The following is a 20,671-nucleotide window of genomic DNA, read 5'->3' on the forward strand; positions in this document are numbered from 1 at the left end:
GTGATGTTGAGGGTGACGTGGTGGGTGACATCAGGGGTGGTAACATCATTGAACGTGGTGCGTCTTGCCTAAAATAACACCAAAGCAGGCACAGCACGAGAGGTCCCATGGTGGAATGTAATAAGGGGTGGATGCAGGTGCAAGTTGTTGTAGGGTTTTATATAGTAGGGGACTTTTGAGCAATGGGTGTACATTGCATGGCGCTGTAGCTCTGATGTTCAGGCCTTGTTTAGCGCTTCATCCTCACAAAATTGTGGAATGTGGCCATTTTACCTGGAGGTGGTTACTAAGAAGACACAGTCATGCACATAGCTATTGATCTATGAAGTGTTTAGCCCTGAAGACGGAACAATATCCGAAATGCATTGGACACTTAGCTTGAATGTGCACTGCCTTCTATGAAGCAATAAAATGACTTATAAAAAACAATGTTTATGGGAGACGTAATTCAGCTATGAGGAACAATGCATGGAAATAATTTGAATTTGTATGTACATTTTCATTCAACCTGTGATCAGGGGACATAGAGAGAGCTTGGCTGGTTCAGGGGCACCCTTGGACCTTTTGTCTGAACAGTAGAGAAGCCATTTTGTTTGTAGGCCCACGCTAGGAAAGCATTTCTTGGTGACAGCTCACAATAATAGAGCTGCAGTCTTGGTGAGACAAACAGGATGTATTTTTTTGAGCATTCGGCAGAAAGAGTTTCTTGAAATTTTGCATGGCTGAAGTCTACCGGCTGAAGTCTTCCAGGAGAACGCAGCCACAGCAAAGTCACTCTAAGAGACACTTTCGAAGGCCATTGAGCTAGGCACCTAGAAATGAAACACAGTGAATTAAACTCCAGCCAAGGTGTGGTATTGTTTTTCAGACTACACTTGGCAGCAATGCATCAGACGGAAGCTGGGGCCCAGAGAGTTGGGGAAGGGGTTATGGGGCCGTGAGACGGGGAGCCAATCAGCTGGGTGAGGTTTTGGTGTCCTCAGGGTGCAACATTGTACAATGTGAATGTCTCTCCCCTTGCCATCTCAAGACGTTTTTGCATTTTGGGCATTGCCAACCAATGGCAAACAAGTATTTTTCACTGATCAGCGCAACCATGTAATTGAGGGGAGGTGTGGGAAGGTTTGTGACATCACGAGGTGTTTTAATGTGATTTATGCCAAAGAAAAATTCTACAAAATCAGGGTCACTTAACATATATTTTACTATAGGGGACTGACATAGTCCCACCAATCGGCTCCTGTGACCCTGCCTTACAAAAAGTTGTATGCTAATTTGACTAATTATGTCAAAAATGTTCAGCCGCAGTGGGCGGCGTTGACAGCCCATTTAATTCTGTTCAGTTCCACAGGGCTGCCTGAACCGTGCTGCCCAACTGTTTGGGTCCAATAAATGTGGGTTATTTATTACTTTGCATACGCTCTGTTTATTTTGATTACTTTCATTTCCTGGAGTTACTTTTTACCGGTGGCCCGCTGGCGATGTCACTTATAGGATCCTGTGAGGGTGACTGGAATGTTTGTGTCTGATTGACGTTCCACACCCGGGCAGTTGGAGATGTGAGCTTGGGATTGTGGGAGACAGTGGGCTCCTGTACTGTCCCCTCTTATCTTTTTACGTGTACCTGTCCTGTTCCTAACCTCGTGTGACTTGTACTTGAATAAAGTAATTTAAGAAGAACTCACTTGGTGCCTCCGGGAGTCTTCATATGTAACACGTGTATTCTAAAACGAATTTTCGTTACAGTGCCGCAACACACAGTGAAAGTTACTTTTCTGTGTGAACGGGTATGCTTTGCTGGGTTGGTCGGTTCTTTTATGTAGTGATGCAAAACAGTAAACACATAAATGACGTTTCTCATTTTGCTCAAGGTGTTAAAATGTCATTTGGTATACAAAGAGAAACGAGCCCTCCCGCTCGCAGTCCTTTTTAAAAATGCTCCTTCTGTCGGTGTGTGACAGGAGAGCAAGCCATGGCTCGCCTGCGTGGTTGTCCGGTGCCGAGGGGGTTAAGTTAGGGGCTTGGTTTCAGTTTTGGGGCCTGCTCGGGTTTCCTTAGTGACACACGGGGAAGGGCCAGGGCTGCATGCCGCCTCCCCTCGCTGCACTGAGCACGGGTAGCTAACATGGTGCCGTGTAGCCGCAAGACAACAGGCAAGGGCGCATAAGCTACTCTGTGGCACGAATTCAACTTCTGAGAAGGGCGACTGAAGTGCTACGCGATGTTTGCCCTCTACCTCCAGGTACGTAACACGCGCCTTCTGCCTGCCAACCGGGACAGGAGACACAGCCACGAAGCCATGTTCTGTAGGTGTCTATCTGACGGCACAGCACTTGCACACATGCCGCGTGTGTCCCATGCATAGTAAAGGTGGCACTGTAACTGGGTGGGCAATAATATGTATTACGCATGCTTGCCGCTTCCGTAACATTGTATACGGGCAGCCGAACTGTTAAAGAACTTGGGTCCGGAATTTACCTACGATTTTTGGCACTACACATCAGACATGTACTATACATATGATGGTAGTTTTAATACAAAATATACATCAGCTTTACAGTGCCCGTGCTCCTATGGGGGGCGGGGGGGCAGCCAGCTCGTCTCAGACACGAGGTTCGAGAAGCTTTTGTTTTTTTGTTGTTGTCTGTGTTTCTTTGCCTTTTCAGTTCTGGCCGCCACCGGGTCCGCGATGCCCAGTCTGGTCGCATCGTTCATCGCCCTTCACTCGGATTCTGCAGACCGAAAGGGTGGCGGGTCGGCACCGCGACCACGCTACTGGGTGTGATTTAGAGACAGCCTTGCCCGCCACGAGGAAAACGAAATAATCCTTTGGAGAAACGGAATGGGCAATCTACCGGATCCAGCGCCGCGAACTCCGCCTGGATCTGGCGGGCGGTGGGGGAAGATTGTGCAAGCAGCGTCGGTTTTTATTTCCCTCTCCGAGAGCTATTCGTGTGGGTTTTTTTCCCCCCTCTTTCCCTCCTTGGCCGCTCCGGGACTGAGAGCGTGAGCTGGAGAGAGGGGAAGGAGGAGGCGACGGGGGAGAGCCTGCAGAGCAATCACAGGCAGTCCAGCTCTGATTAAACTGCAGTGATCAGCGAAACCACCCCTCTCCGCCACTGCGAAAAAAGGAGTGCAGCTCGATCTGGGCAGAGCCACGGCCCCTCGCCACCTCCCCGAACCCCCACCCCGGAGATCCCGCATCGATCCGCGGACCGAGGCTTCTCCCGCGGCAGATGGATTGATGTCTGTGCCTGCTCGCCTTCCTGCCGTCAGATCGTTATTGGTGTGAAGCCTGTGTGACTCCTTGAGCTGGAGAAGACGCCATTTTCCCCTTGAATTTTTTTTTTTCCGCCTGCTCCTTTTCTGACAGATCCAGGAGATGGCTCCGTCTCAGCGCCCCGGGGGCTCGCCGCTCGGCCGCCCCTTCTGAGGCCCTTGGGCTGACCGGGATGCGGACCGCTGCCCGCCGCCTGGACATGGGTTAGTACGACTCCCCCCCGCCCCCCGTTTTGCGGCGGCTGCTGCCTGCGGCACGCGTGCGTTTTCCTTCTCCAGAATCCAAAGTTAATGCGACTTCGTGTCATATTCCAGCGGGGGAGCGTTATAACCTGAGTAAGTAAGTGGGGGGTGGGGGGGGCTTAACATGGGGGTGTCGCCTGTACCGTAGAGCCCTCGGCGGCGGGTGGTGTTCTGTGCCGGCAGGGGCACATCTGTGATGCAAGCGAGGGGAAGGGGGATGTGTGTTACTGGCAGGGTAACCGGCGCTATAACGAAGGGCACTGCTTATCATAGCAGGCATACTGTGTATAATCTGAACTGAAGGTCTTACCACAAGACCGTCCACATGTATGCAGGCTGTTCCGAGTGTATGTGCATGCAGCCAGGTGACACAGAAAGGGCGCAGTTCCCCCGCGCGCGCACACACACACCATGCAGAGTGGTATGTTTTTCCTGGAGCAGTGCGCCTGGCTGCGCTAGGATGAGTAATGCAGGGTTGTTGTCATGATGTCTTGTGTTGTGTGTGTTGTTTATGTTGTGGTTACAGAGGACACCTTTTGCCGGATCAGACGCCAACCTCCGACTTGGGCGTGCTGAAGGTTACTGTGGGCAAAGTTTGCTTCATGGGGAGGTGACAGGTCGGGTTTGTTGTTGCACATGGGCAGCGTGTGTTGTTTGCCCGAGGGGGGAGGGGTTTGGGTGGGGGGTTGCTGGGTTAAAGACGGTCGTTGGATCCGTGTACGGCTGAAAGGGGCAGTCTGTGTTTCCTTCTCCCCGCGGAGAAATTAGTCAAAAGATCAAGAGGATACTTGTGGGCAGGCGACACCCCCTCAAACAAACACGCACTTATAAATACACGTTTCTCAATCGCGCTCAGGCCCCCGCCTCCTCACAGGACTGCACTCCCACACACTAACTCCCCTTTCCCTCCTCAGTCAGATACCCGTACCCTACACTTCAACCGCCCCCCGCAACCCCCAGGCCGCCCCTCCAAAGCACACGTCCAGACTGGTCTTGCTCAAGGAACTGTAAAGTCCGCCTGTTTGAGAAAGAAAATAAAATATTGTTACTTGTATCGTGTTCAAACGGGCCTGGGTGACGTGACACCGCTTGTCAGATTGAGCGCAAATGTCAACCTGTCTCCCTTTCAGCAGTGTTTATTCTGAGTGGTCCCTTCTGAGGAGCACTCCCCTTTCTGTGGCGTTGTAGCAGAACTAGCTAGCCCATGCCTTGGCGCTCAGGGGTCGTTGATGGATGCGCGCCAAGAGCTGGAAGGGTGAACTTCTTGAAAAATGATCAAAGATGGACAAAATGGCCAGGGCTGTCATGATGACGCAGGCTGAAAAGCGTCCCGGTGAGGGCCGCGGGGTTCAGGGCCGCTTGCTTTCTCGCGCTTGTTAAGCAGCGAGTTGATCTTTTGGGCTCTGGTTGACCAGGTCAATTCTCCCCTCAATACTCCCGCGCTGCTTCCGTGTCTGATCTCACAGCAGCAGGCTGCTCGCTCTGGCCCTGGGGAAACCAACCCGCGTGCCGCTGTGCCGTGTGGTGTGCCAGACAAGGAGAGCCCCGAGTCCCAGCCCACTTACTTGTGGTTGGGTAATCAGCCATATTCCTCTAGATTACCTAATTATGGCTGGCGTTTGGAAAAAATTCAATACGTTACTATTGGTAATGAGAGATGGAATGCCTACCATTAATGACCCCATCCATCTTAAATGCAAGCGTTCATTTCGTGTTAGTGCCTCTGTGATTGTTGTAAATACGGCTGGGATACGGTGGCACCAGTGGTGCAGTTCCATTGCGCAGATAGGTCTGCGTTGCAGATAACCTAGCGTACAGCTAGATCACGCCACCTCTTCTGTGGTGACATCCAGTACATTGATGTTAAGTGTCATGCTGTTATTTTAGATTGGTTACTTGTATATGGCTTTTCACCGCTCTAGGTTCCATCAAAGAGTTGGGGTGGGGAGCGGGGTGGTGAAGGGCAGGGTGGCAGAAGCCCTATAGCTCCGAAAGCTTAGGCAATGTCACGCCTTTGTATATTATATTCAGTTCAACTGATATGAATGAAGGACATGGAGTATTTTGATATTTGGAGGCATTCGACCTTCCGGTGAGCTCGCCGTACGCTGAATGCATTGAACGTTGAGTGCTCTTGTCTAGGAAGGAGCTGATCCTGGTAGTCCTCTGTTGTCAAGGGAAGTAATCGTTTGATCCCTTTCATATTGACATGGGGCTTTCAGACGTAAAGGACTGCTACCGACTCCGGTGCGGTGTTTAATATTATTTGACACAGATACTGTATAAGCTTTATTGATTTACCAGCCTCTGAGGGCGGCGTTGAATCCTACCCCTCACACCGTTGCAGGACAGCTCTTTAGCTGTGATTTCACGCTGGTCTTCATTTAAACAAGTTTCTGGGGCTGACTTTGAAGCGTGGTTAGAAGGAAGGCCATTTAATAAGTCAAGGAGTCTGTGCTTTCCTCCACCTCCTTCAATCCCCCTTGGCTTCGAGTTCTGATCATCACTCTATGAACACTAATGGATAATGGTCAATGATAGCACTCTTATTGTCCTGTAAAGACTCACCGGCCAACATCTCTGCAGGCTTTTTTTTCACCACACAAGCCCAACACAAAGCCATGCAGCGTGTTCCTGAAACCCGATGGTACTCAAACATTATTATGATTTAAAATACTTTTAGCAGGCTCCCCCAATGCCAAAATCTGTGTATCTTTTCTATTAAAAGTAGCCACGTCGCACCCTACCCAGACATCATCTGGGCCACCATAGGGGGGTGCAGCCCCACAGTTTGAGAACACCGATCTAACCTCCACATGGCATTTATGTTGAAGATGCTAACTAAAACAGCTTTCCATGCCAAGAGCTCCACATTTTGTGCGTAAATGGGTGGTTACCTGGCATTGTCGTCAGAGCTCAACATGCCTCTCAAAGGGGTGTCTAATGCTATTATTGTTGGGGACAGTTTGCTGAGCTCTCTGTTCCAGGCATTATAACTGCATTGCCAGGAAGAAAGTTGAAAAATATGCAGAGTTGGGGATATCCCTCCTGCATCCCCTTGGAGGCACTGGCTGTTAGATTTGCCATAAGTGCTTAAAATACTGGCTATTATTTTTTTTCTCGAGGCTCTCTCAAAGTTTAATTGAAAACAGGAATCTATTGAGAACAAGCCGTGCCAAGAATCTGCTCTCCCTGGAACGAGGGATGAGATGTATGCGATTTGGCCGACGGGATTGGAGTGTCTAATCTTTGGTTTTTATCGCAAGGGACTTAGACTTACATTATTAACACATTTGCGGTTGAGAGCGGTGTATTGGCTTATTGGCTGGTGCTATTTAATAGTGCCTGGTAGTTTACATGGCAGTGCCTAAACAGTTGTCTTGAGGCCTAACTGGCAAAGGGTTTTACCCCCTCAACTACGGATGGTTTTGTTTCTCTGACTGTCTATAATATGGTGGCCGTGGTCACAAAGGTACTGCCTTCACTTCAGGGCACTGCAACATTTGGCTCTCCAGATGTTTCGGACTACAATTCCCATGATATCTGGCTGTTGACAACGCTAGTTAGAGATGATGGAAGTTGTAGTCCAAAGCATCTGGAGCGCCAAAGATTGCAGACCCTTACCATAGTTGATGACCTCATTCATGGACTGCAGAAAGATTGGTGTGAGTATGGGGCTTCTACGGGCCTAGCCCTTTCTGCGATAACTTTGCTACATTTTATTGTTGAGCGATCTGTCATCAAATCCTCCGTTTTGGAATTGTCTAACTATTTTGGCCTGCAGCATTTCCTTATTACAGCTAACCAGATCATATACTGGTTATAATGAGTGTTGTTCACAAATGAAAAGATTATGTCTGCTTCGGTGGGATTTGTGTTAGCCCATTGAATTATCCTGCATCATCTAACCCTCTACTTCTGCCATCCTACCCCAGGCTGCCCCACCTGGTCAATGCCAGCAGTCTCATTTGGGAGTTGAAACAATGATCATTGATGCCGTTACTTTCAAGGAAACCTTGGCAAAGCCAGATCTCTCTTTGAAGGTTGTTCTTATGGCCGACAGTGGATTGAGGTGCCCCTTGGCTGATTTTAGGGCAATTGGTATTGGTCTGGTCCTCATTGGCACTACATTCTTGGAGAATAGACATTAGAAGAATTAGTGGTTTGAGTTGAATTGGGGGTGTGAGTAATTCCTCCTTTGGCTATCATTCGTGCTAGTTTAAAGTATATGTACTTCAGAGAGAACGCAGTCATTATGGCCTCGTATATTTATTTGATTTTCGTTCCAAATTGACCAGGGTGACTTTGTCTAGCTATCTCTTGGGGATGCTGTGGCTTTCTCATGAATGTGCATTGAATAATTTAAGTCAGTAGGCACATGCATCGCGTCCCTTCATTTGTTACTTTGAAGTCCATGTGGTGTCGTTGAGAACATGGGTGGCCCCGTAATTCGAATATTATTAGGTGTATTTTTGGAGTTTTGTAGGAGGGAGAACGCCTTGTAAGCATGTGTTTGTGTTCTAGGCAGTGTAACAATGCATGGATGAAAGCACCAGGGAAAGATCATGCTAAAAACCAACAACCCGGGAGGATAGCTCAGGGGCAACACGCTCACATTGGAAGCAAGACAACGTGGAGCAACACAGCTTCGATCCCCAGGTCCCCTGCTTAGAAACCTCTGGGTATTAAGCGCGTTATAAATAACCAATTACAATTAACCAGCAGAAAATAGGCTCTATATTTTCACTGTGTACCCATTGCTGAAGATGCCTTTCCTGGAGGTCTTTTGGCTAGAGGGTACGGCCCAATGGCCACCTTGTAGAGAATGCTTTTTTTGTCAATACATGGTTTTAAGTGGAATGGTAATTCATGGGGAGCCACAGGGCTGGACAGATACCTTGAGTATTCTGTCTGCAGCCTTCTAGGTGAGGATGTGTAGGCTGTCAATTATGGGCTATTCTACTGTGTTTTGGTTGGCTTTGGAATGATGCAACCAGCTAGCAGGGCAAGGTGTGGTACCCCAGTGCACATCAGTGTTGAGGCCATTTTGAGAGTATTGTGTCCTTTTCTGAAGGTCTGTGGTTGTGTGGGGGCATGCATTGCTTCCTTACAGGCAGCAAACATTCAAGTTGCATGCTATCAACCCGCCATTAAAAAGTCACTCGCCACCTCAATTGTAGATATATACACAGGACACCATTTCTTACTCGTCAATATCACTAGCCAATGGCTAGCAGCGAGTGTACATTTTGCACCCTGCTTCCCTATCTTTGAGTAGTTGGATGTGCATCAATATATGATAACAAATGAGGATTTAGTGTTCACAGGGGTACTTATAAGCCACATAAAATTAGAGCTTGTGCTATTGAAGTGCCGCCACTGGCGAGGAGTCATCCACTGCACATGGTCTCATCCTGGAGTCGGAGAGTAGTGATAAGGACAGCAAATTGGTGAATACATTCAAAACACGTGTTTCCAAGGAGAGTCGCAATACATCAATGCATTGCATTTTAGTAAAATAATGATAGGGGGGGGGGGTGAGACAAATATTTCCACATATGCAGGATATCAACATTGGCTACAGTGGAAGCATATTCCATAAAAAGACTCCCACAACAAGAAAGCACAGAATGAGACTGGAAGAGCAGGATCAGGCGGAAAACACCCACGCAGAGGGAATATGGGCACCATTATGAGTTTGATGGGAGTAGCATTTTAAATACCACAAACAGAATTACTGTTGCTCCCAGTGGTAATGGTAATTCACAGCACAACTATGGGTTTTGTTACCCCCCCATTCTAATATCCCATAAGATGCATTGGGAGTGGCAGTGTTACTGTATGAGGCAATACCGCCTGCACCACTATGAGTAGAGCTAATACCGCCTCTTAAAAGTGTGTTTCATGCCCTGTTGGTTTTCAAAACTCACAATGAACTGTAGTGGTAAACCGGGCAATATTTACAAATACCCCCTTTTTTACCATTACTCTCGTCCTCATAACTGAGCCCTGTGACACTGAAGACAGTCAAGTAAGGCAAAAGAAAAGAAGTGGAAAAGCAGGGAGAATAGTGCCTGTTACTTAAGGGTAAAACTGGGGACAACGTTCAGTGTGGATGTAAAGAGCAGCGATGAAACATGAACTGTGAGTAGTCCAGGGTCGTCCAGATCTGACTTTGGATTCTGTGTGCCTTTGTATGTACTCATACTGGATTCACCCCACTTTCAAACTGTGATCCACAAATCTATTTGAGAGGACAGCATCTCTCAGCAGGAAGGGTATCTGGTTGCGCCCTGAGAGTGATTTTTCAAGTGGAAACCTTGCCAGGACTATGAACCTCTGAGGCCTGTCCTGATAAATATGCAACATGAGGTTGCAGGAGGGTCGAGGGCAGGGCGAGAGGGGCAGCTTCTGGCTAATGAGATCGTGAGTGGCGGTAGCAGCTGGGCCAGTTGTTACTATGCTGTTGCTGGCCTTTGTGGCAGGTGATGAGGCCACAGAAGAGCAAAAACCAAACGCCCTAAGCAATCAATGTAGCTTAAATAGGGATGTGAGGAATGCTTGTATGTCTGTTGGTCATTCATTTTGTTGCTCACCGTTTTATTACAGAAATCGGGGGAAGGTTGCCCCATCCCCCCACTATCTGTACATACCTCCACATCCGACACCCACCAATATTGACTAATCCCAATTCACCATCTACATTTCTTGAGGTAAATGCTTCAAGCACTTTTTTTCCCGATGAATAAGCCTACTTCTGGGGGGAATTAGTAGAGGATTGAGTCATGCCAAGGATTCTATGCTCTTAGATCGGCAGGTTTTTTTCTGCAGAGTTTGCGGCATATTTTTGGCATAAAAAACAAATAGAAATGTTTCCTTTTTTATTTGGGGGTTCCCCCGCAATCTCCTCCTTCCCTATGATCTAGTCCCTATTCCCCCTACCCCTTTCATACCCTTACCCACCCCCCATATTTGTCGATTGAGTTTTTTCAGCCAGGCATTTTTGGCAAAAAACTGCGAAAAAAAAAAGCCTGGTGATGTAACAACATCGTACCCATGTTAAGTATTCTGTGTAGCAGCAATAAAAGTGGAGGATGGAAAGATACAAGGTTGCCAAAATGGGGAGGGTGCAAATGATTCCAGGGATGGAACAAAGACAGTTACGGTATAAATAGAAGAAGCACAGCTGCTATTGAGAAACCAAAAAGGTGCTAAACTACCAAGAATTGCTTGCACCTCTCAGAGGGGGTGGTGTCCAAGGCAGCCAGCAATGTGCATGCCACATACAGTTGGTGGCGGACGCAATGTGGCCATGAAAACCGAATAGACCACCTACACCACAAAAAGATCGGTAGATTAGTGTCTTCAAGAGGACTTGGAGCCATAAGGTTGGCAATTGGTGCTGTTATTTTGGAGTCTTCTACTGTAGTCAGATATTACCTTGCCAATACTATGAAGGTGGAGAGAACTGAAGTGCCTTTTGAGTGAAAGCCAATGAAGGGTTTAACTAAGATTTGTGAATTTAGAGGGCACTTAAGAGACCGCACCCTCATGTTTGATTTGCCTTGTCGGAGGAGGCTTTGCATGCACAGGACCTTGTGATGTACTGAATCATGGCATGCATCTTTACCTTAGTTTGCTTTTAGGCACTTTTTGTTTCAAATTATTGGGTTAATGCATAGGATGATCATAGAGGTTATTAAAGGTTTATCTATGGTTAGCATTAATGAGGTGAGTTGGGGGGCAGCTAACTCGTGATCGTTTTTTAATAACAAATGAGAAAAAGGGTGCATGGGGGCAAGAAAAGGGGTCTGAGGCGGCTGGGGGCTGAGAAAAGGGCTGCAAGAGGGTTGGTGGCTGAGAAAAAGGGGTGCGTGGGGCCGAGAAAAGGTGTACATGGGGCAGAGGGCTGAGAAAAGGGGCATGAAGGGGCTGGTGTCTGAGAATAGGGGTACAAGTGGGTGGGGGCTGAGATAAGGGGTCCGAGCGGGTGTGGGGGCTGAGAAAAGGGGTGCAAGGATGCTGGGGACTGAGAAAAGGATGCGAGGGGGGCTAGGAACCGAGAAGAGGGGTGTGAGTGGCCTAGGGGCTGAGAAGAGGGTTTCGAAGTGGTTTGGGTCGAGAAGAGCGGTTTGAGGGGCTGGGGCCGAGAAGAGGGGACGAGGGGGCAGAGAAAAGTGGTGCAAGGGGCCCAGGTGCAAGGGGGCTAGAAGTGGCATGCAATGGGGATGGGAGCTGAGAAGAGGAGTGCGAGGGGATGGGGCCAAAATATACTTCACTTACCTTTAAATTCTCTGCTGCGCAGCCATATAGCAGGCGCATGCTCGCCTGGCTTACTGTCCTGATCTGCCCGCCTTTCTGTTGCCCCATCCCAGCCAATGAGTGGCAGGGCGTGACGGGAAGTCAGGCGAGCCTGCTCCTGTTTGAGCGGTCGGCACTTCAGGAGTGCGTTTTGTTTTTTAAAAACCCTTTTTACAGGCTTTGCAGATAGGTGGAGGCATTGCTCCAGATTTTGAAGTGGGAGTGTTTTACTACCTACATTTTTAAAGTTATAGTAAAATGTTTTTTGGGAATAGAAGTCCATTTGCCAATGGGAGTATTTTGTAATGTATTTTTACTGGAAAACTGTCATTTTTTGTAATAATTATTCCTTTGTACCTAGTCATACACATTAAAATAAGTTTACTACTTCTGATCAGGCATTACTAATAGTAGTTTCTTCCTTCTTCTTTGCATGTGGGCCTCCATGTCCAAGCATGGAAATCACTTTTGCATATACAGCAGGCATAACGTGCCACACATGACATGGAACTGATTGTCAGTTGTTCATAGAAGTGAAACCCATCTTAACATTAAACAGCATGCAGTATCTGTGAAGCATTGCACTCGTCCGATGTTCCCAGGCCCCCATTAAGGCCGAATGTGAAATTCCCATACCACAGTATAGAGAAACCCATTTCATGTTGCCACACTGTCCCTGTGCTGATCATTAACAGTTGGGTCCCTGAAGAAGCATGCTCCTGAAAGTGACCACGTGTTCTCCATGGACGTTCAGTAGTTGCTACAATGTTGATTGTAAGGTAATAGGCATTGCTTTTTCATGCCATTTGGATTGTGATTTGTTTTAACGAGTAGCTTCTTTTGTTATTTGATCTACAAACTGGAACTCGAATCGTTTGCAATATCTACTGCTGGAGTTTCCAAGCACAGATTGTTCAAAGCATTTGTGTGTGTGCCTGTTCTTTAGCAGTTCTGGTAGGTCTGTGTGGATGTTCATTGTGCTCCCTGCATTGAAGTTATTGATTTATTCTCATATGTAGACTCTTTAGGAATGGGCTTGTGCAAGGTGTGTGCTGGTAGCTGGTGGGTTTTGCATGTAATCAGTTACATTTTAAAACGTATTGTATTAAAAAGGCCCAATCAATGGGACAGAAAAACACTTTATAGTATTCAACTAAAATATAGCAACTTTTAAGAACAGTATTTACAGACACAAATGGAGAAATAGGCTTTGAAATGGGCATGGAACATAGGTGGACAACTCATGTCTGAGGCCCTGGCATAAAACTAATTTGTGCACCCCTGAGCTGTACGTGGTATGGCGATTGGCTAATCTGCAAGCTATATGAACTGGTATAGCTTGCAGATTCAGTCAAGCATCATAGTAACACCCAAGGAGCAGAGCAGAGCTCTCAGCGCGGTGCTCCCTCTCTTCACGGCAGCACTGTGCTGAGAGCAGCCCGCGGTCTGCAACGCTCGCCTCCTTGGCCCCCTAGTCACCTGGACCACACCTGACCGACGCAGCCTGGGCACTTGAAAACCCTTCCTGCAACCCCCATTCTCCTCCTTATTTGGGGCCATTGGCCCAGCACCCCAGCCTTCATACTTTTCGCTGGGCCATACCAGGCAGATGTGGCTCGGCCTCTCCCACAAACTGACCACAAACTGTCGCCCCATTACTTTACTGGGACGCACTCGGCAGACGCGGGCCAGCTGTGTAGGGGTCACCACCCGTTTCTACTTCCTCAACACGTAAGTGCTCATTAGAGCATGCTCATTAGCATATATTAGCTCCTTAGTTCAAGAGGCTGAAAAAAAGTAATGTCTCTCTACCTGCTGGTCAAAATCCTGAACATTTTCTATTGGATCTTAATGAATTTTTTAAAATATATTACAAATTTTGAGGTTTTTGGCAAGCAGGAGGAGAAATCACTTTTTTCCCTTTGTTAATTGAAACAACGAAGGGTGAACAAATAGCATTATAGACCCCTCCCTCGGACCATACTGGGAGTTAAGACCCTGTACACATCGTTAAAGGCCCTCACTGCGCTAAGGCCTTTAACTTGGTTTTCAGGGCCCGTATCCCCGCTATGGCACTCGTATTATGTCTATATGGGTTAATTATAACAATTAGAATGCTTAGGAAGCATTCTCTTGGACAATCTTTATGCTATAAGGGCCATTAGTATCCAGGCTGCCATCTTTTTACTTACGTGAACGCACCCATTGGTGCATTGTCATGCCTTACCTCAGCAGTAAGTCCCCTCGTATCCTACCCAACACCACACATCCTTTGCTTCTTCGCTGTTGTTCTAGTTCACGGCTGCCATGGAAGGTCCCTTCTCCCGTTCCATGGCAGCCATCTTTTTTGTTTACTATGGCCACCACGGAAAGGGAGAACGGACTATGTTTCCCAGTCCGCTGCAGGCATTTATTTTTCTTATTTGTTTTCCCAGTTGCGATACGCGAAGCGTCTCGCAACTGGAAAAACACACCATTAGTACCCTGGTCTACGGGTCGGGATACTATTGGCAATAAGACCCTCGCAGACGGGGCATTGCCGCATCAGGTAATGCCCCCAGGGCCTTCGTTAAGTAACTGTGGGCCCCCGGGGGCATTACCTGATGCAGTAATGCCCCCCGACTCGGGCATTATTGCCTAAATATAGCATGTGCATTGTTTAGAATGCAGCATTCCAAGGCTACCAGCAGCACAGAGAGTGCCTGCAGCCAGTTCCCTGTGATAACCCAGGCCGATATCTGTACTGATAACCTCCTATATACTTGTATATAGATCCTTCTTTTTATGTTGTTTGACCGTATGCCTTGTCAAACGCCCTTGCGCTTTGGACTTTAACTCAATTTGCAGGGCACATAGCTCCTGCTATGGTCCTCAGGGCTGATCTATGAAGCAACGATGTGCTCTGGAATGCTGGCATTGTTCCCCTTGTGGTCAATCTGGGGTCTATGCAAGACGATATAGCTCGCAAATCTACAGCTACTGATTGACCAATGGGGGGACGTTGCAACACTCCTTGGTCAGCGCCTCTGGCAGGGCTCTCAGCGAGCTCTCCCTCTCAGTCAGAGCATATTTGGAAGCACTGCTTATGACACTTCACCCCTCCTCACCCAGGCTTCGTCTGACAGATGCAGCCTCGGACGTCACTCATCCTCAGCATGACCACTCCTTACCTGAAACCTGGGTCACTCCTGGCAGACATGATGCAGCCTCTTAACTCTGTCCTTTGCCACTTCACTGGTTCTTTGCTGGGCTGCACCTGGCAGACGTGGCCCCGCCTTGAGCCCACCCCGCTGACTCTCTCGATTCTTTGCCAGGCTGCTCCCAGAAGACTTGCTCTGGCACAGTATTTGAAGACCCACATCTTCCTTGTCCAGTCCTCACACAACCACATGCTGCCAAATTCCTTGCAACCACCCAAAGCCGATTCCCTATTGCCTGTTTCCACCTCCCCTTTTTTAAACTTTCTTAAATGGCACATAATAGCGTTATAGACCCCAACCTCAGGACATACCGGGAGTTGTGGGCGCATAAACCTCTTTAAACTCCATTGTTGCACTCATGCTTTTAACCTTGTCATGAGGGTCCATAACTCCCGTTACAGCCTGCTGGTGTAGTTTATAACGCTTAATTAGCACACGGAGATCCTTAATGACCTCCTCTCAGTCAATCAGAATGCTGAGATTGAAGACCATAATCACTGGTGTTGACTGCATTCTGAACGTTCGGAGGTCATCTGCAGACAGGGAACAGTGCAATTTACAGGCAATATTTCTTTGGACAAGACCCGGCTTTTCGGGACTAATATTTGTTTTCGTTGCAACATTCAGTATAACACATGAAAGAGAATGGTCAAATATCGAAAAGGGTATTCACTTTCTTACCCAGAAAGTGTTTACCTCTTAGTTTGCACCAAATGCCTGCTGGTGTTGAACTCATTCCAGTTTAACCAAGTATTTGTTAAGACAATTTTGTTAGTCAAATACTGTAAGAGCACTTAACTTACTAACTCGTTTTGTCTATTTTCTTTGCTCACCATCGAGGTCAAATTGGTTTACTTCATAACCAAAACTACAAAATAAGTTTTGCTAATAGCTCAGTGTGCTAATAGCCTTTCAGACATCTAAAGGGTCATTTTCAGGAGGGGTCGTAATCTACCTAAATACCCCCGTTCAACAATTCCGATATAGTGCATAATCATGGTGTGCAACCACACATGAGAGATACTTGCACCCCACATGAGAGATACTAGCAACCACACATGAGATACTAGCACCCAAACATGAGAGATAACGGATACTAGCAACAACACATGAAAGATACTAGCAGTCACACATGAAAGATACTAGCAATCACACATGAGAGATGCTAGCAACCACACATGAGAGATACTAGCAATGAGAGATACTAGCAACCAAACGTGAGAGATACTAGCACCACACATGACAGATACTAGCAACAACACATGAGAGATACTAGCAGCCACACATCAGATGCTAGCAATCACACATGAGATACTAGCACCCACACGTGAGAGATACTAGCAACCACACGTGAGAGATACTAGCGACCACACGTGAGAGATACTAGCAACCACATGTGAGGGATGCTAGCACCACACATGAGAGATACTAGCACCCCACATGAGAGATACTAGCACCCCACATGAGAGATACTAGCAACCCCACATGAGATACTGGCAACCACACGTGAGAGATACTGGCAACCACACGTGAGAGATACTGGCAACCACACATGAGAGAGGCTAGCACCCAACATGAGAGATGCTAGCACCCAACATGAGAGATGCTAGCACCCAACATGAGAGATGCTAGCACCCAACATGAGAGATGCTAGCACCCCACATGAGAGATACTAGCACCCCACATGAGAGATACTAGCACCCCACATGAGAGGTACTAGCACCCCACATGAGAGATTCTAGCACCACACATGAGATACTAGCAACCCCACATGAGAGATTCTAGCACCCCACATGAGAGATACTAGCAACCCCACATGAGATACTAGCAACCCCACATGAGAGATTCTAGCACCACACATGAGAGATTCTAGCACCACACATGAGAGATTCTAGCACCACACATGAGATACTAGCAACCCCACATGAGAGATACTAGCACCCCACATGAGAGATACTAGCACCCCACATGAGATACTAGCACCCCACATGAGAGATACTAGCACCCCACATGAGAGATACTAGCACCCCACATGAGAGATACTAGCACCACACATGAGATACTAGCAACCCCACATGAGAGATTCTAGCACCCCACACGAGAGATACTAGCAACCCCCCCACATGAGATACTAGCACCCCACATGAGAGATTCTAGCACCACACATGAGAGATTCTAGCACCACACATGAGATACTAGCAACCCCACATGAGATACTAGCAACCCCACATGAGAGATTCTAGCACCACACATGAGAGATTCTAGCACCACACATGAGATACTAGCACCCCACATGAGAGATACTAGTAACCCCATATGAGATACTAGCAACCCCACATGAGCGATTCTAGCACCACACATGAGAGATTCTAGCACCACACATGAGATACTAGCACCCCACATGAGAGATACTAGTAACCCCATATGAGATACTAGCAACCCCACATGAGAGATTCTAGCACAAATAGTTGCTATCAATGTTTATATATTTGCTATACACACATATTCCTGAGAGTCAAAATGGTTGTGCTGATTAGTTACCAAGACGAGGATTGTTTCGATACATTTCGAATAAGGATTGCATCTCATTATGACATATGTTTTGTTGTAAGTGGCAGCTATTTGAATCCGATGCTGTGGGCGTGGTCAACGATTGTGTATGAAACCGTATTGATGTTGCTGATCATGGTGAAAAGGGCCTTGCTGGCCTCCTAAACAGTACTATAAATATGTTAACATGTGTTGGTCCAAGCTAGTGAGTGTCAAGGTCCCCCCGCACACAGCTCTCAAGTCCAAAATGAATTTATATGATTAATGGCGTTGCAATGTCATAGTAATAGCCACATGGAAAAATAAATGCCCCAGTAAGGTACGATTCCAACACACAGCATATCTAGAGTAGTTGTTTCATGGGGGGTTCTTTTAATTAAGTTTGCAATGGATATATGGCCGCGTAGGTGGTAATGTATGATTGCATCCAGGGGTGTAGCATAGGTATCCATGAGAAGGTCCAATGTGGATGAGATAACCACATTTTGTTCTTTGTGGGCCGTGACTCATGTGGCTGCTTGGAAATGTTCAGCCTCCTTGGTTAGCTTCCTTTTAGTTGAGAATCTGTTGTGTTTGTATTACCCAAGTGTGCTATTAAAAATATTATCAACATCTTTACCTCTGATTCTGATACAAATTCGTCCGAGGCGATCGTTGACTTTTTCTGATGTCCAAATAATGAAAGTAGTGCATTAGGAATGAAAGCAATGCATGCTGGGAAGACAGTTGACATTATAGTTATCAAGCTAAATTAATATCGAAAGAGCCATGTCACCTAGGTATACAGTGTTTATATTGAATGATTTATATAGAATGCCCATATATCGAATATTGCATATTGAAAACTTTTATAGTGAATGTATTTAGGGTGGGGTAAAGGGTTACATTTTTTGGGGAAACGGTCGTGATTGGTTTTTAGAAGTGGGAAACATGGTTTGGGGAACCCCAAGCAAATAAAGTGCATTAACTATAAAAATTGGCAATATCAAAGATTCGATATATGGGCATTCTTTAGAAATTACTTTGGTATAAAGACATGTAACCTGTCGCCTATTCTGACTAGAATCTTCCAATATTATGAGATATTTTAATGGTCATAAAGAAGGGCCTGGACATGGGTGTTCCTTAGATTACAAATGAGAGCCAAAAACAATTGGGAACTACCAGAATTGCTTCCAGAGCTTTGTGCAGCGTTTATCCGATAGACGGCAGGGTTGTGACCCATTGGCTGGAATTTTAATGGCTTAAGTCTCTGTTGAATATGACCCCCATCATATTTTAGAGGGTGTATCTTGATGTTCAGGCAGCGGATTTAAGCTGCCTCCGTTGTAAAACGTTTGTGTTTAAAAGTGGATATCTGGCATGATAATTTGTTATACGGTGCATACTAAAATTATTGCATGTCTCCCTTCGGCATCCAAGGTTATTTTGATTATGTTGAATATTGACTTGGTCCCTTCCAGCTTATCATGAAGATACTCTTTCAACTTATCATGGTAAATTACTGAAAATGAATCTCACTCCTGGTGGATCCTTAAAACATTTGGGCAAGGATCACTCTATGTGGAAGGTCCCTGAAAGCTGCTCTTTGGAAGAATGTAACCGTCAGTCGTGGAAAGACAGCTGTTTCTTCAACGGTTTTCATTTCTTTAGCAATTGGTGTCTTTTGGATGGAGAAATGATTTGACTCTCTGGGGAGCTGACCTCACAGAAAGGATGCTTCATTGTAGACATAGAGAATAACTAACCATGTCTGCTCATAGCACATAGCAGGAGAATTGCCGTAAAGCTGCTGGGGGATCTTGGAACTGTTGGGAAAGTTCTTTAAACCGAAACCTGATGGCTATAATGAAATGGAAGATGGGGTTGCGGGGGGGGGGGGTGGGGGAGGGCGAAAAGGTTTATTTGTAGTCTGTTTGATCAAATTTAATGAAGCACTGGTATTTGTTTAAGCCTCTACAATGGAATTAAAAATGCATAAAGGGTGATTGCTGCTATCCGCCTGCTTTGTTATTTATTTCTCAGGATGTAAAAGGGAAAAAATAGATACCACTGCAAATTTGCTCCAGTACATTAAGTCCTTAATATTATTACATTAATTTATGCTACAACCACATATTTTAGTAAAACATGACAGTGGAATCTATGGGAAAAGGGCATGAGAAAGTTATGGTATACCCAGGGAACACAGCTGCTCCCATTGTACGTTTTGAGACGGTAAACCCTCGGGCCTGCAGCATGGGAAAGATATGGTACATCTTGGGTACATGGCATTTACTGCATCTAGGAATGAGAAGAGGCCATGCATTACACGCTACTTGCCGAACAACTGTGGACTTGATCTGAGGTTTGTCAGAAAGTTAGTTGGGTTATGTGTGAATGGAGAAGAGATGCCTACCCAGAGAAATGTATCATTGTGGGCCAACAAAAGCCATCAGAGTTGTTTTAGAAAACGTTCTGGGCACAGTTCAGATACACCTGAACGTATTTAGTCTCGGGAGGATAGCTCAGGGGCAACGTGCTCGTCTTGGAAGCAAGATGATGCAGAACTACACAGGTTCGATCTCCGGGTCCGCGCTTAGAAACTTCTGGGTATTAAGCTCGTTATAAATAACCCATCACAATTGTAGGTTTAAGGGTTGGGTAAGAGGTGCGAACAAAACATGTATATGTAAATATTTGCCGTGTGTAGAGGAAGTAGGCCTATGTAGTGAGAAAGCATTCTGGAGTGTGAGGAAAAGTGAAATTTGAGGCTTCTCCATGTGAGAGCACCAATGTTTGGAAGTAAGTGGCCATCATTGTGAGCCTGGTGCAACTGACACTAGAGATTTACCTGCATTATCAGGTACTTAAATGTTATTATATGATGGTCATAAATCACAAACCCGTGGGCTACACTGGCTGTTACTGGTCTGGAAGCTAAAGTTAATGACCCGCGTGAAGTCAGTGTGTTAACGGGGGCTGAGGGTCATTAACAAGTTATTGTAGCCCGTAGGTGCGGGCTACAGGGCTATTTAGCCATTGAGCAAGAGGGCTTGGTTCCCAATTTGAAAAATGATTGTGCACATATGCTGAGCTGAAGCAGCTTCAACGCGGAA

At 46.5% G+C, this 20,671-nt stretch overlaps 1 protein-coding gene across 7 annotated transcripts in view; it reads left to right on the top strand.

The window, feature by feature from the left end:
- Positions 1-2,066: 2,066 nt before the first annotated feature.
- The window catches only part of SETBP1 (SET binding protein 1), a 386,838-nt gene continuing 368,233 nt past the window's right edge, over positions 2,067-20,671 (top strand). For 2 of the 7 annotated variants that reach the window (XM_069626886.1, XM_069626888.1), the window contains exon 1: positions 2,067-2,242. The gene's annotated coding sequence lies outside the window, so the exon portion shown is untranslated. The other 5 variants (XM_069626885.1, XM_069626887.1, XM_069626891.1 and 2 more) reach the window with 4 other exon arrangements.

Source organism: Ambystoma mexicanum, chromosome 6p (assembly GCF_040938575.1).
Source record: "Ambystoma mexicanum isolate Mex_15411 chromosome 6p, UKY_AmexF1_1, whole genome shotgun sequence".
NCBI lineage: Eukaryota > Metazoa > Chordata > Amphibia > Caudata > Ambystomatidae > Ambystoma > Ambystoma mexicanum.